The sequence below is a fragment of the Oncorhynchus tshawytscha genome, linkage group LG19, assembly GCF_018296145.1.
Source record: "Oncorhynchus tshawytscha isolate Ot180627B linkage group LG19, Otsh_v2.0, whole genome shotgun sequence".
Classification (NCBI taxonomy): domain Eukaryota; kingdom Metazoa; phylum Chordata; class Actinopteri; order Salmoniformes; family Salmonidae; genus Oncorhynchus; species Oncorhynchus tshawytscha.
Window position 1 is genome coordinate 19,291,141 of NC_056447.1, and position 12,196 is coordinate 19,303,336.

A 12,196-nucleotide genomic window follows, 5' to 3' on the forward strand; every position below is an offset into this window, starting at 1 on the left:
GGCTCATTTGTCAACCTCTCCCTCTTTCCCCGTCTCTCAGCCCAGCCACCTGACTCCCTCGTCACTGCATCAGGGCCATTGGAGTAGAAGAGGCCAGCTGCCACGTGGCTGAGTCTGGAGAGAGAGAGAGAGAGGCTGGATTCAGGTGCGGTTCCCCCTTGCTGCCTGAGGGGCCCTGTCACTGTCTCACCAACACCCTGTCCACCCCCCCCCTCTCTATCTCTTCCCTTCCCCCATGGCATGGCTCCTGTGACAGGCTCACCCCAGGCTCACCCCAGGCTCACCCTACCACAGCCCACCCAACCCCCAGCCCACCCTACAGGCAGTAGTCTCCAATGGGGATCGTAGCTGCAGCTGTTGCCCTTGCGTGTTGTGTTGGCTTTAGCAGCATGGAATCCTGTAGTAAGCATTGCTTCAGGCCTCATTGTGCAAGCTACAGTAATGCTTTTCGTGGTTGTGTTAACCAGATTCCCCATCCAGTACTGCAGCAGCAGACAGTCTGCACTTTCCTTGCTAACCGTCCATATCCGTCCATATCCGTCCATATCCCTTATCCAATTCCATACCAAGTTCCTATTTTGGGGGATTGGCTGGCTGATTCTCTCCCTCTCTGCTCACTGGAGAGATTGCAGAGATTTGGGGAGGCTTGACCAGATTAAATACACGGCTGCCGAAAGAATAGCTTTCTGACATCATCCCATTTGTGTTCTCATTGTTGCCTGAAATTACCGTAGTTTTTTCCCCCGTCCCTTTGTTTGCTCTGCCGTTCCAGTTGGTATCTGGCCGCCGATTGATAAGCCCAGAATCCCTGACAATCCTTGGCGTGGTGAGCAAGAGCGCCGGCGATGGCTGCTGTGCATTACATTTGTGCCTTCGTGTGTGTGTGTGTGTGTGTGTGTGTGTGTGTGGGTGTGTGTGTGTTTGTGTGTGTGTGTGTGTGTCGACCGGTTTGGGAGATGAGATGGGATGCAGCTCCTGTCATTGTTTATCTACCTTGCAACTTCCAGATGGCGCTCAGCAGAAATAATCTACTTCCTGACACGCTCTCTCTCTCCCTCCCCTCGTTACCATCGCTCGCTCGCTCTCTCCCGTGGCTCTCAGGAGTATGGACTCATTTTCAGGGCCAGAACACAAGGTGAGGGACAGATTGGGATTAGGGGAGTTCCGGAATGTGCATGTGTGCGTGTGTGTGTGGGAGGGAGTGTATTGAATGCATACCTGCCACGCTTTGTGTGAGTCTGTGTACGAATGGTTGTGTATGTGTGGATGTTTGTGTTTCTTTGCACACGTCTGTGTATACACTGAGTGTACAAAACATTAGGAACACCTGCTCTTTCCATGACAGATTGACCAGGTGAATCCAGGTGAAAGCTATGGTCCCTTGCTGATATCACTTGATAAATCCACTTCAATTACTGTAGATGAAGGGGAGGAGACAGGTTAAATAAGGATTTTTGAGACTTGAGACAATTGAGACATTGATTGTGTATGTGTGCCATTCAGAGGGTGAATGGGCAAGACAAAATATTGTAGTGCCTTTGAACGGGGTATGGTAGTTGGTGCCAGGCGCACCGGTTTGAGTGTGTCAAGAACTGCAACACTGCTGGGTTTTTCACTCGCAACAGTTTCCCATGTGTATCAAGAATGCACCACCACCCAAAGGACATCCAGACAAGTTGACACAACTGTGGGAAGCATTGGAGTCAACATGGGCCAGCATCCCTGTGGAACGCTTTCAACACCTTGTAGAGTCCACGCCCTGACGAACTGAGGCTGTTCTGAGGGCAAACGGGGGTGCAAATCAATATTAGGAATGTGTTCCTCATGTTTTCTACACTCTGTGTATACTCTCTGTGTGTATGTCTGTGAACACTATGCACTATGACACATTCTCTTGGAGGTCATTGTATCACAAAATCTCGTCTTGCGCTCCAATCAAGTTGCCTGGCTCGTCCTTTGCCTGGGATTGATGGACGGTCAATTCCAGAGCGGGAGACAACCCCACGGTGGCAGTGATCCAAACTCTTATCTGGCTCTCCCTCTGCCAGCACATTGTAAATGACCACAGGGACAAGCAGCATCCCTCGTATTGTTCTGTTGTCCCTCTCCTCCTCTCTGGTCCTGCCATCCGGACTCCAGGGAAATGTGCTGAAATGAGACACTACAGTAAGTCCTCCCCTAAACAACACCGTGGTGCTTTGCTACTGTTGGGCTGTTTGCTAAAGTGCACGGTGGTACAGTCAGTGAATGTTCCCTCCATTTTTTTGTATCCCTTCCCTTATGTTCGATTCCGCCTACACCGTTCATGTTCTGGGTCAATTTAAGTACATTAAGTACATCAAGGTCATACATTTTTATCACGTTTCAGGTAAGGCCCAGGTGCAGACAACGTCGAAGTAACAACAGTTTATTAATCCAAACAGGGGCAGGCAAAAGGCAGGTCAAGGGCAGGCAGGGGTCAGTAATCCAGATAGGTGGGGCAAAGGTACAGGACGGCTGGCAAGCTCAGGGTCAGGGCAGGCATAACGGTCAACACCAGGAAAACTAGAAAACAGGAATGCAAAACAGGAAACAGGAAACGCGAACAGCGCACCGACATGAAACAGATACCGAAACAATAACGCCTGAGGAAGGAACCAAAGGGAGTGACATAAATAGGGCAGGTAATCAAGGAGGTGATGGAGTCCAGGTGAGTGTCACTAAGCGCTGGTACGCGTGACAATGGTGACAGGAGTGCGTAATAATCAGCAGTCTGGTGACCTAAAGGCCAGAGAGGGAGTATGTGACAATTATGATAATTAGGAGCATCACCATGTGTTCTGTATCATTTTCTCTGCCTTTTAGGGGTACAGTATTATAGTATTGAACGTAGCCAGTGGTGTAACACAGAGTGGGCCAGGTTTAAGCAGCTCTTTTGTGTTTGTGGGCTTGGCTGGCGGCTGATGATGTCTGATGGACTTTGTCTGAGGAGGTTATATTGTTCCTCAGTGAGGACTGGGATAATTGAGTCCTAATGGGGGCTGTTAGCCTGTTGCTGTAGAAGTCGAGTGGTAAAAGCCGCCAGTCTCTGGGCTCAGCCACAGCAACCGCTAGCTTCCTGTATGGTTGATTAGCCTGTCTGTTTAATGTACCCGGCTGCCCACCGATGTCGATGCGGCTACCCGCCACCGTGCAAATGGAGGTGGTTAGAACATCAGGAGGGACCTGCTGCTGGGCTGTCTAATAACAACCCTCTCCAGCAGACAGACAGACGGACGGACGGTAGAGAAGAAACACACGCACGCACACACTCCAGCAGACAGACAGACAGACAGACAGACACACAAAGCACATTCTCGAGAGACAATTCAGTTCGGAGAGAGTAGCATGGCCAATTATATCAGCTTTTATCCAATATAGATCCTCTCCCCACTGGTTGAATAGACAGATAGATCGAGTATGGTTGGAATTATCTGTCCTATTCGAGCCTTCAAGAGAAGTATAGAGTACAGTGCCCTCTGCAATTATTGGGACAGGAAAGCATATTTCCTTCTTTTGGCTCTGTATTTCAAAAGTTTGGATTTGAAATCAAACAATGACTATTGCTGTTTGTTTTGGTTGTGTTTCAGATTATGTTGTGCCCATTTTTCTTGTAAATAAGAATAAAACGTGTAAAACACTTCTACATGAAAGTGGATGCTACTGTACCACGATTACGGATAATCCTGAGTGAATTGGGAATAATGATGAGTGAGAAAGTTAAAGACGCACAAATATCATATCCCCAGAAATGCTAACCTGCTATTGTAATGGTGAGAGGATAGCATGTCTTGGGGTTATTGATATTTGTCCATCTAACTTAATCTCTATTCATTATTCACTCTTCATTTAGGATTATCCGTAGTCATGGTAACATCCACATTCATGTAGAAGTGTTTAGAAACGTATTATATTCTTATTTACAATAAAAGCAACTCCAGAATGACACAGCACATTATTTACCATTCAATTCTATTGGACACAAAGTCATCTGAAACATAACCAAAACCTACAGCAAAATACTGGACAATAATCAAGCTTGATGTCGTTATTCATTGCGTGCTATGAATGTGGGACCAAATACTAAACGTTGTATTACTTTAAAACAAATATTGAAGTGAGTTTATCAGAATACCTTTGCTCCCCTGAAATGGGGGGACCGTGTACAAAAACCGCTGTCATTTCTAAATGGTTAACCCTTCAAATGAAAGCTGACCTTTAACCTGAGTCCATGTTTGATTTGAAATCCAAACCTTTGGAGTATAGACACAAAATAAGAAAAAAATGCTTCTCTGTCCCAAGATTTACGGACTGCACTGTATACGGGGTTTCAGTGACTGGGAGTTTGAAAAGACAAGGCTCCTGTTTCTGTTCTGTTTTTCCAGGTAGTTTCCCATGATGTGTGTTCCTGACTTCCCGAGCCAAGTCTGTCACTTCTCGTTCCTGTCTGTGTGTGTGCATGTGTGCTCACATTTACGTCTGTATGTGTGCGCGTGAGTGGAGTTGCAGAAAGGGACATTCCCATGTGGGCTGGATGTGAGGCTCTCATCCTAACCCACTGTAATTCATCACCAGGGCCCAGTTTTTCAAAAGTAATCTTTCTGGATTTCGGCATTCGGATATGATGAATCAAATCAAATGTTCTTTGTAACGTACTTGGTAAACAACAGGTGTAGACTAACAGTGAAATGCTTAGATACAGGCCCTTCCCAACAATGCAGAGAGAAAACAAATAGAGATGATAGAAAAATAAGAAGGCAAGGAGTAAATAAATCAGTGAGTAACCATAACTTGGCTATATACACGGGGTACCAGTACTGAGTAGATGTGCGGGGGCGAGGTCATCGAGGTAGATATGCACATATAGTAAAGTGACTAGGCAACAGGATAGATAATAAACAGTAGCAGCAGTGTATGTGATGAGTCAGAGAAGTTAGTGCAAATAGGGTCAATGCAGATAGTTAAAGAGTTAGTCCGGGTAGCTACTGGTTAACTATTTAGCAGTCTAAATGGCTTGGGGGTAGAAGCTGTTCATGGTCCTGTTGGTTCCAGACCTGGTTCACCAGTACCGCTTGCCGTGCGGTAGCAGTCTATGACTTGGCTTGCTGGAGTCTTTGACCATTTTTAGGGCCTTCCTCTGACACCGCCTGGTGTAGAATAAATAGAACGGACAAATCAATTAATTGAAAGGAGTCCCATTCTATTCATCCTATTTCTATGCATTTTATCCTATCCGATAGCTGAAATCCGGATAGATAATTTTTGAAAAGCTGGGCCCAGAGGATGATAGGTCATCTCTGAGAGATCATTCAGCTACTCACAGATGACCGCCCGGCCAAACCTATGCAGGCACTGCAAAACCTCCACCCACACTGCTGCATGCCATCCCACAGCCTACATATGGGCGGCAGGTAGCCTAGCAGTTAGTGTTGGGCCAGTAACCGACAAAGCGCTAGTTCGAATCTCTGAGCCGACAAGGTGAATAAATCTGTCAATGTGCCCTTGAGCAAGGCACTTAACCCTACTTGCTCCAGGATCGCTATTGATAATGCCTGGCCCTGACCCCACTCTTGGGACATGCAAAAAAACACATTTCCAATTCCCACGTGTGCATGTGTGAAATAGTACAAATAAAATAAATAAAGATAAGCAACCACCAAATTCTTATTTTGATGACATCTGTCTCTGGTTAGATATTCAGAGAGAGAGAGAGAGAGAGAGAGGTGAAGAGCCAACGGCCACGCCAGGAAAAGATTTGATTTGATTTATTAGGAAGGATCCCCATTAGCCGACGCCGATGGACACAGCTAGACTTACTGGGGTCTGACACATAACCAAAAAGACATTACAGACAAAAGACTGACATGTAGAGTGTGTATCCATCTGTTACACATACACGTCAGTACATGCACAGAACAAGTAGGTCACATGGGGGAGAGGCGTTGTGCCGTAAGGTGTTGCTTTATTTGTGTTTTGAAACCAGGTTCTGTTCACTTGCGCTATATAAGATGGAAGGGAGTTCCATGCACTCATGGCTCTGTATAGTACTGTACGTTTCCATGAATTTGTTCTGGATCTGGGGACTATGAAAAGACCCCTGGTGGCATGTCTGGTGGGGTAAGTGTTTGTCAGAGCTGTGTGTAAGTTGACTATGCAAACGATTTGGAATCTCCAACACATTAATGTTTCTTATTCATGTCTTTCCTAAACTCTTAGCCAAGAGAGACTGGCAGCATAGTATTTATATCAGCCCTCTGATTACAGTGAAGAACAAGATGTGCCGCTCTGTTCTGGGCCAGCTGCAGCTTAACTAGGTCTTTCTTTGCAGCACTTGACCACATGACTGGACAATAATCAAAATAAGATGAAACTAGACCCTGCGTAACTTGCTTTATGGAGTGTGGTGTCAAAAAAGCAGACCATCTCTTTATTACAGACAGACCTCTCCCCATCTTTACAACCATTGAATCTATATGTTTTGACCATGACAGTTTACAATCCAAGGTAACGCCGAGTAATTTAGTCTCCTCAACTTGTTCAACAGACACACAATTCAGCTGAGGTCTAGAACTTAGCGAATTATTTGTACCAAATACAATGCTCTTAGTTTTAGAGATGTTCAGGACCAGTTTATTACTGGCCACCCATTTCAAAACAGACTGCAACTCTTTGTTAAGGGTTTTAGTGACATCATTAGTTGTGGTTGCTGATGCGTATATGGTTGAATCATCAGCATACACATGGACACACATGATTTATTTAATGCCAATGGCAGGTCATTGGTAAACTTAGAAAGGAATAGAGCGCCTAGAGAGCTGCCCTGTGGTACACCACATTTGACCTGTTTGACATTAGAGGAGCTTCCATTAAAGAAAACCATCAGAGTTCTATTAGATAGATGGCTCTGAATCCACAATATGGCAGAGATTGAAAAGCCATAACATGTACGTTTTCTCAACAACAGGTTATGGTCAATAATGTCTAAGGCTGCACTGAAATCTAACAGTACAGCTCCCACAATCTTCATATTATCAATTTCTTTCAACCAATCATCAGTCATTTGTGTCAGTGCAGTACATTTGTTGAGCAGCGGGGCAGCAGCGTAGCCTAGTGGTTAGAGCGTTGGAGCTAATAACCGGAAGGTTGCGAGTTCAAACCCCCGAGCTGACAAGGTACAAATCTGTTGTTCTACCCCTGAACAGGCAGTTAACCCACTGTTCCCAGGCCATCATTGAAAATAAGAATATGTTCTTAACTGACTTGCCTGGTTAAATAAAGGTTAAAAAAAAAAAAAAAATAAGCATGCTGAAAGTCTGTTGTTAATTTGTTTACAGAGAAGTAGCATTGTAGTTGGTCTAACACTTATTTTTCCAACAGTTTGCTAAGAGCTGGCAGCAAGCTGATAGGTCTGCTGTTAGAACCAGTCAAGGCCGCTTTACAACTGTTGGGTAGCGGAATGACTTTGGCTTCCCTCCAGGCCTGAGGACAAAGACTTTCCTCTAGGCTCAGATTAAAGATATGACAGATAGGAGTGGATATAGAGTCAGCTACCATCCTCATTAGCTTTCCATCTAAGTTGTCACTGCCAGGAGATTTGTCATTATTGATCGATAACAATCATTTGTCCACCTCTCCCACACTAACAAAACTTTACAAAACTCAAACTTGCAATGCTTTTCTTTCATTATTATTATTTTTTACGTACGATGGCTCACTGTTCGTTGTTGGCATTTACTGCCTAAGTTTGCCCACTTTGCCGATGAAGTAGTCATTGAAATGATTGGCAACATCAAATGGTTTTGTGATGATTAAGCCATCTATGAAAGATGGAGTTGAATTCGTCTTTCTGCCCATAATTTCATTTAAACTACTCCCCCCCCAAAAATCACCATTCTTTATATCATTTCTCTTGGCATTCATGATACAGTTTCTTCTTCTTTTTGTTGAGTTTAGTCACATCATTTCTGAATTTGCAGCAAGTCAGCCAGTCAGACGTGCAGACAGACTTATTAGCCACTTCCTTTTGCCCCATCTCCTTCAACCATAGAGTTTTTCAATTCCTCATCATTCCATGGAGCCTCATCAGTTCTAACAGTCCGTTTCTTAACAGGTGCATGTTTATCAATAATTGGAAGGAGCAATTTCATAAATTCATCAAGTGCAGCGTCTGGAAATCCTGGAGTTAGGCTGAAAAAATGGAACTAAGCTGATAAACAGACAATGTAATACAGTAATGTTACTGCTGTCTCATGCGTACTTACATGCATAAACACAAACACACTCACTCTGACCATTAGCGTGCGCAGGCAGGCACGCATGCACGCACACACACACATACACACATACACTCTGACCAGTAGCGCGCACACACGCCCAATCACACAGTCCTTCTGTCAGTCATCCTTGCTATACCTTGTGGTCGGCCCTGTACCGAGAACACTACTACTTTTCAACATTGAGCCAGCCAGCTCGGAGGCCTCTTCTCTCCGTCTATCCACTCCACTTCCCCTGCACTCAGAGACGGAACCCCTGTGGTGGCTGTGTGCAGCCCTGTCTGACGACTCACTCTATTATCGCCGCCTCAAAGACTGGTGCGACCCTGAATGCATTCCCCCCTCCAGACAACTTCATAAAGGATCTGCCTGGGCCTTGGTTCCCAGTAGGGACCTCATCAGTGGCACATTGTAGAGCAGAGGAGTTCCTCTCTTCTGGACCGTGGCCTGTGTGAAGTGGTGTGGAGGGAGTATAACAACCCACCACAGGGAGGGAGAGAAAGTGAGTGGGGAGGTTGGAAACACGATGGGCGCCATGCACTAGGGCTCTGTTGAGGGGCTCCGTCGAATGTCTAGTTCCCCATTGGAAGTGAACAGTGGATGATGCAATTGAGGGCCAATGCCTGCCAATCAATGGGTTGTCATGGCATCTGTATTTAGAACAAGCTCCATGTGTGAGAGGCTTTGTTGACATGCCCTGATTCTGACCACCTCAGCTACGGTCACCTGAACACCAATGAATGAAACTTAAGTTATAAAAAAAAAAGATGTAAATAAATATCTATCAACAAACTTCTTGCAGCCGATCACACCCTCCCCCTTTGTCCGTGTCTGGTTGTCAACAGGCAAGCCTAGTAACGGTCTCACCATGGACCATTTCCCCAGCATCTGTCTCAACTCACACATCTGCTCATCTGAAACCGTCGCACGTCCTCTACCTCCTCCTCTACCTCCTCCTCTACCTCCTCTTCACCTCTCCTAGCAGTCATAGAGAGACCTTCGTACATGTTCTCTTCTTCTGCTCTCATCCTGCTCTTCCTCCTCTCCGTCACGGCCACTGAACGATTCCCTCTCACTGGGAGGCTCCTCCTAGTCTCTCTCTCTCTGTCAAACAAGGCTCCTATTTAAGCTCATTAAATGTTTCCAAGAGAATAGGAAATCAATGGTGCATACCGGTGTGAGAGAACTTTTCTCTTAATTTAATTTCCCCCTTTATCTATTTGCACATCTCTCTCATCGCTCTTTCTAATTTCTCTCCCTCCCTCTCGCTTTCTCTCTCTCATCTCTCTCCCTCTATCTCTCTCTGCTGCGTGACTCACGGTGGGGGGGGGAATAGAAGGAGAGCTGGAGACGGTTGCTTTCAGAAGCGATCTCAATCTCCTGTGTGACAGGCACCATAGAGTGAAGCTGTCCAGCGTCTTGCGGAGGACTTCTGGATTGTTTCGCAGCCTCCACATGATCACAACTGACTTCAAAGTCGCTCTGACCTCATCTGCGATGTTTGGTCTATGTTTTCGGGACTCTATTGCTGTGAGAATGAGTTTGGATTTAGGCAATGTTTTGAAGGAAAGTGAGGGAGCCAATGCATGGTCATGTTTTTGGAAGAGGTATAGGCTCTTAGTTTCAGAAAATACTCCCACACCCTGCTTGCTTTCTCTGCCTGCTTCTCTCTCTCTCTCTCTCTACCTTACTCAGCCTAGAGAGAGTGTATCTCCCTCTCTATCTTCCTGGCATTTGACCTCTATTGTAAGGGGTTGAGTTTGATGAATTCTCCAGTGCTGTGGATGTGTGTGTCTGGCTGGCTGTGGTAGGGGTGTTTCAGACTGGGCCTCGGGGCCAGGCCCACACCTTCCCCTTTAATTGCTCTTTTGGGGCCTGCTCTCTGGCTCCCTCTTTCTCTCTCGCTCTCTCTCTCACACAGACACACACACACCCTCTATCTCCTTCCATCTTTCTCCCTCTCACCCCCCCCTGCCTCTTTTTCTCCCTCCCTCCCTGTTTGGCTCATTATGGCTTATCCCCACCTGCCCAGTCTGTGACTACACACACACACACACACACACACACACACACACACACACACACACACACACACACCCTCTCACTCAGCAGTTTTAGGAACAGGCTGTCGCTTCGCTGTGTGCTATCTGCTATAAAACAGCTTTGCTAATGCTGTTTGGGGTAGGACTGGAAACAATGGAGCCCTGTTTTTTTTCCCTCCAACATGAGCAAACAGCAAACAAGAGCAGTCAAGAGCAGTGCTGTTCAGCCCCAACCCCAACATCAGCCCCATCCGTATACCCCCAGGCCAATGTTCCCCAGCCTCAGCCCCAGCCTCAGCCTCAGCCTCAGCCCCAGCCTCAGCCTCAGCCCCAGCCTCGGCATAGTGAGGAATAATGGATGTAGTGGGTTGCAGCTGCTCGGCCGAGGCAGGCAGGGCCCTATCAGAGGAGTTATCTAAGGGCCTGAGTGGCCTGTGATGAATGGCTCTGAGCTCTATGTCTCACAGATCAATAAGCCACTAGCACCCGTATGAGCTAGATGGGGGCTGCTCTCGCCTCCCCGCCCCGCCCCACCCTCCTCGTCCCCTCCCCTGCCTCCACTTCTCCCAGCATCCCCCGTCGCCTTACCCTCTCATAATCTCCACTATGTTTGTGAACTTTCCCTCCATCCTTGGCTCAAATGGACCATTGATCTTTTACCCTTGGCTTGTTTTAAATAAAAGCGGTATCTCTTCTCCATCCAAGCATGCCTGGGCTCTGACAGCAGTGATTGCTACGATCGCGGGCGGCGCACCAACACTACTTTAGACTGATCGAAGTGTAATCTGAGAGGAGAGGAGCGAAACCGCTACCCTTACTCCACCAGGGAGAGGGGAGTGCTCCTGATGTCACTACCAAGTCTGACGTAAGTACACCGGGTGTGTGCTGTACAGTCTGCGGTGTTGGTCTGCTCCACACCACAGACCTCTGCTGTGCGGACTGAGATGGAGGGATTTAGAATGAAAAGAACAGAGTAGAAATCTCTCTTCCACAGAGAGATCCGAACCAGTCAGACCCGGCAAGCTCTGAACCTCACCTCCCTCTCCCCTGACTCCCCCTGTCTCTTGTCAGAGGGAGGGGGGGTCAGAGAGAGCTGTCTCTATGTCTGTTCGTTGTTTTTGCTGATGTTGGCTGGAGGGAACAGGCATGTAAGTCTCTGTTGTCACTTGTAGGGGTGGAAACGGGGGTGCCCCCCCCTCCCCCTGTGGTTGCTCATGCACCCTTCTCAACGGTGGTGGCCCCTCCCACATGACTCCAGCAGAGAGCGGCCAATTTATGCCATAAGGAATATGCCGCCAAGTTGTTGATGGTCAGCCCCCTCCCTCTGTATGACACTTGGGAGAGGAGCCACCTCCACTTCGTCAGCCTCGAGATGGAGAGAGAGACTCTGCCCCTTCCCCTGCTGGGAGTCTAACCCCACTGGGGATGGGAGAGACAGGGTGAGCCTAGTGTGTGTGTGTGTGTTTTGCCCCTGTGTGAGGGTCTGGTGTGGCCTATGTGTGTTGACAGTGAGCTCTCCCTCCTGGCCGCCCTGCGCTGAGCCAGGGTGCCTTAATGAAGCTGGGGGTCAACGGCAGTGTGCTGCTAATTGGCCAAGTTTGCCCGAGGCTCTGGCTGCCTGTGATTGAAGCGTCCAGCAAGGGCCCACTTTGCTGCTGCGCCCCGGTTCCGCTCCAGCAGAGAATAGCCAAGACACTCACAACACCTCTACTCTTTAGTGAGCTCAGCTCAGAGACTTAGAAGCCCACCCTACACTCTCCCATCTCTCTCTCTCTCTCCTCTCTCTCTCCTCTCTCTCACCTCTCTCTCTCTCTTTCCCTTTCTCTCTCCCTCTCATTACCTCTTACTTTCACAACATTTCTC

General features: G+C 47.3%; 1 protein-coding gene across 2 annotated transcripts in view; it reads left to right on the forward strand.

The window, feature by feature from the left end:
• plxnb2b (plexin b2b) overlaps positions 1-12,196 on the forward strand; it is a 182,727-nt gene that overhangs the window by 29,787 nt on the left and 140,744 nt on the right. Inside the window, exon 2 of one of the 2 annotated variants that reach the window (XM_042301429.1) lies at positions 41-145. The exons of the other annotated variant lie outside the window; for it this stretch is intronic. The gene's annotated coding sequence lies outside the window, so the exon portion shown is untranslated. The remainder of the gene's footprint in view (positions 1-40; positions 146-12,196) is intronic. 2 annotated transcript variants of the gene reach the window in all.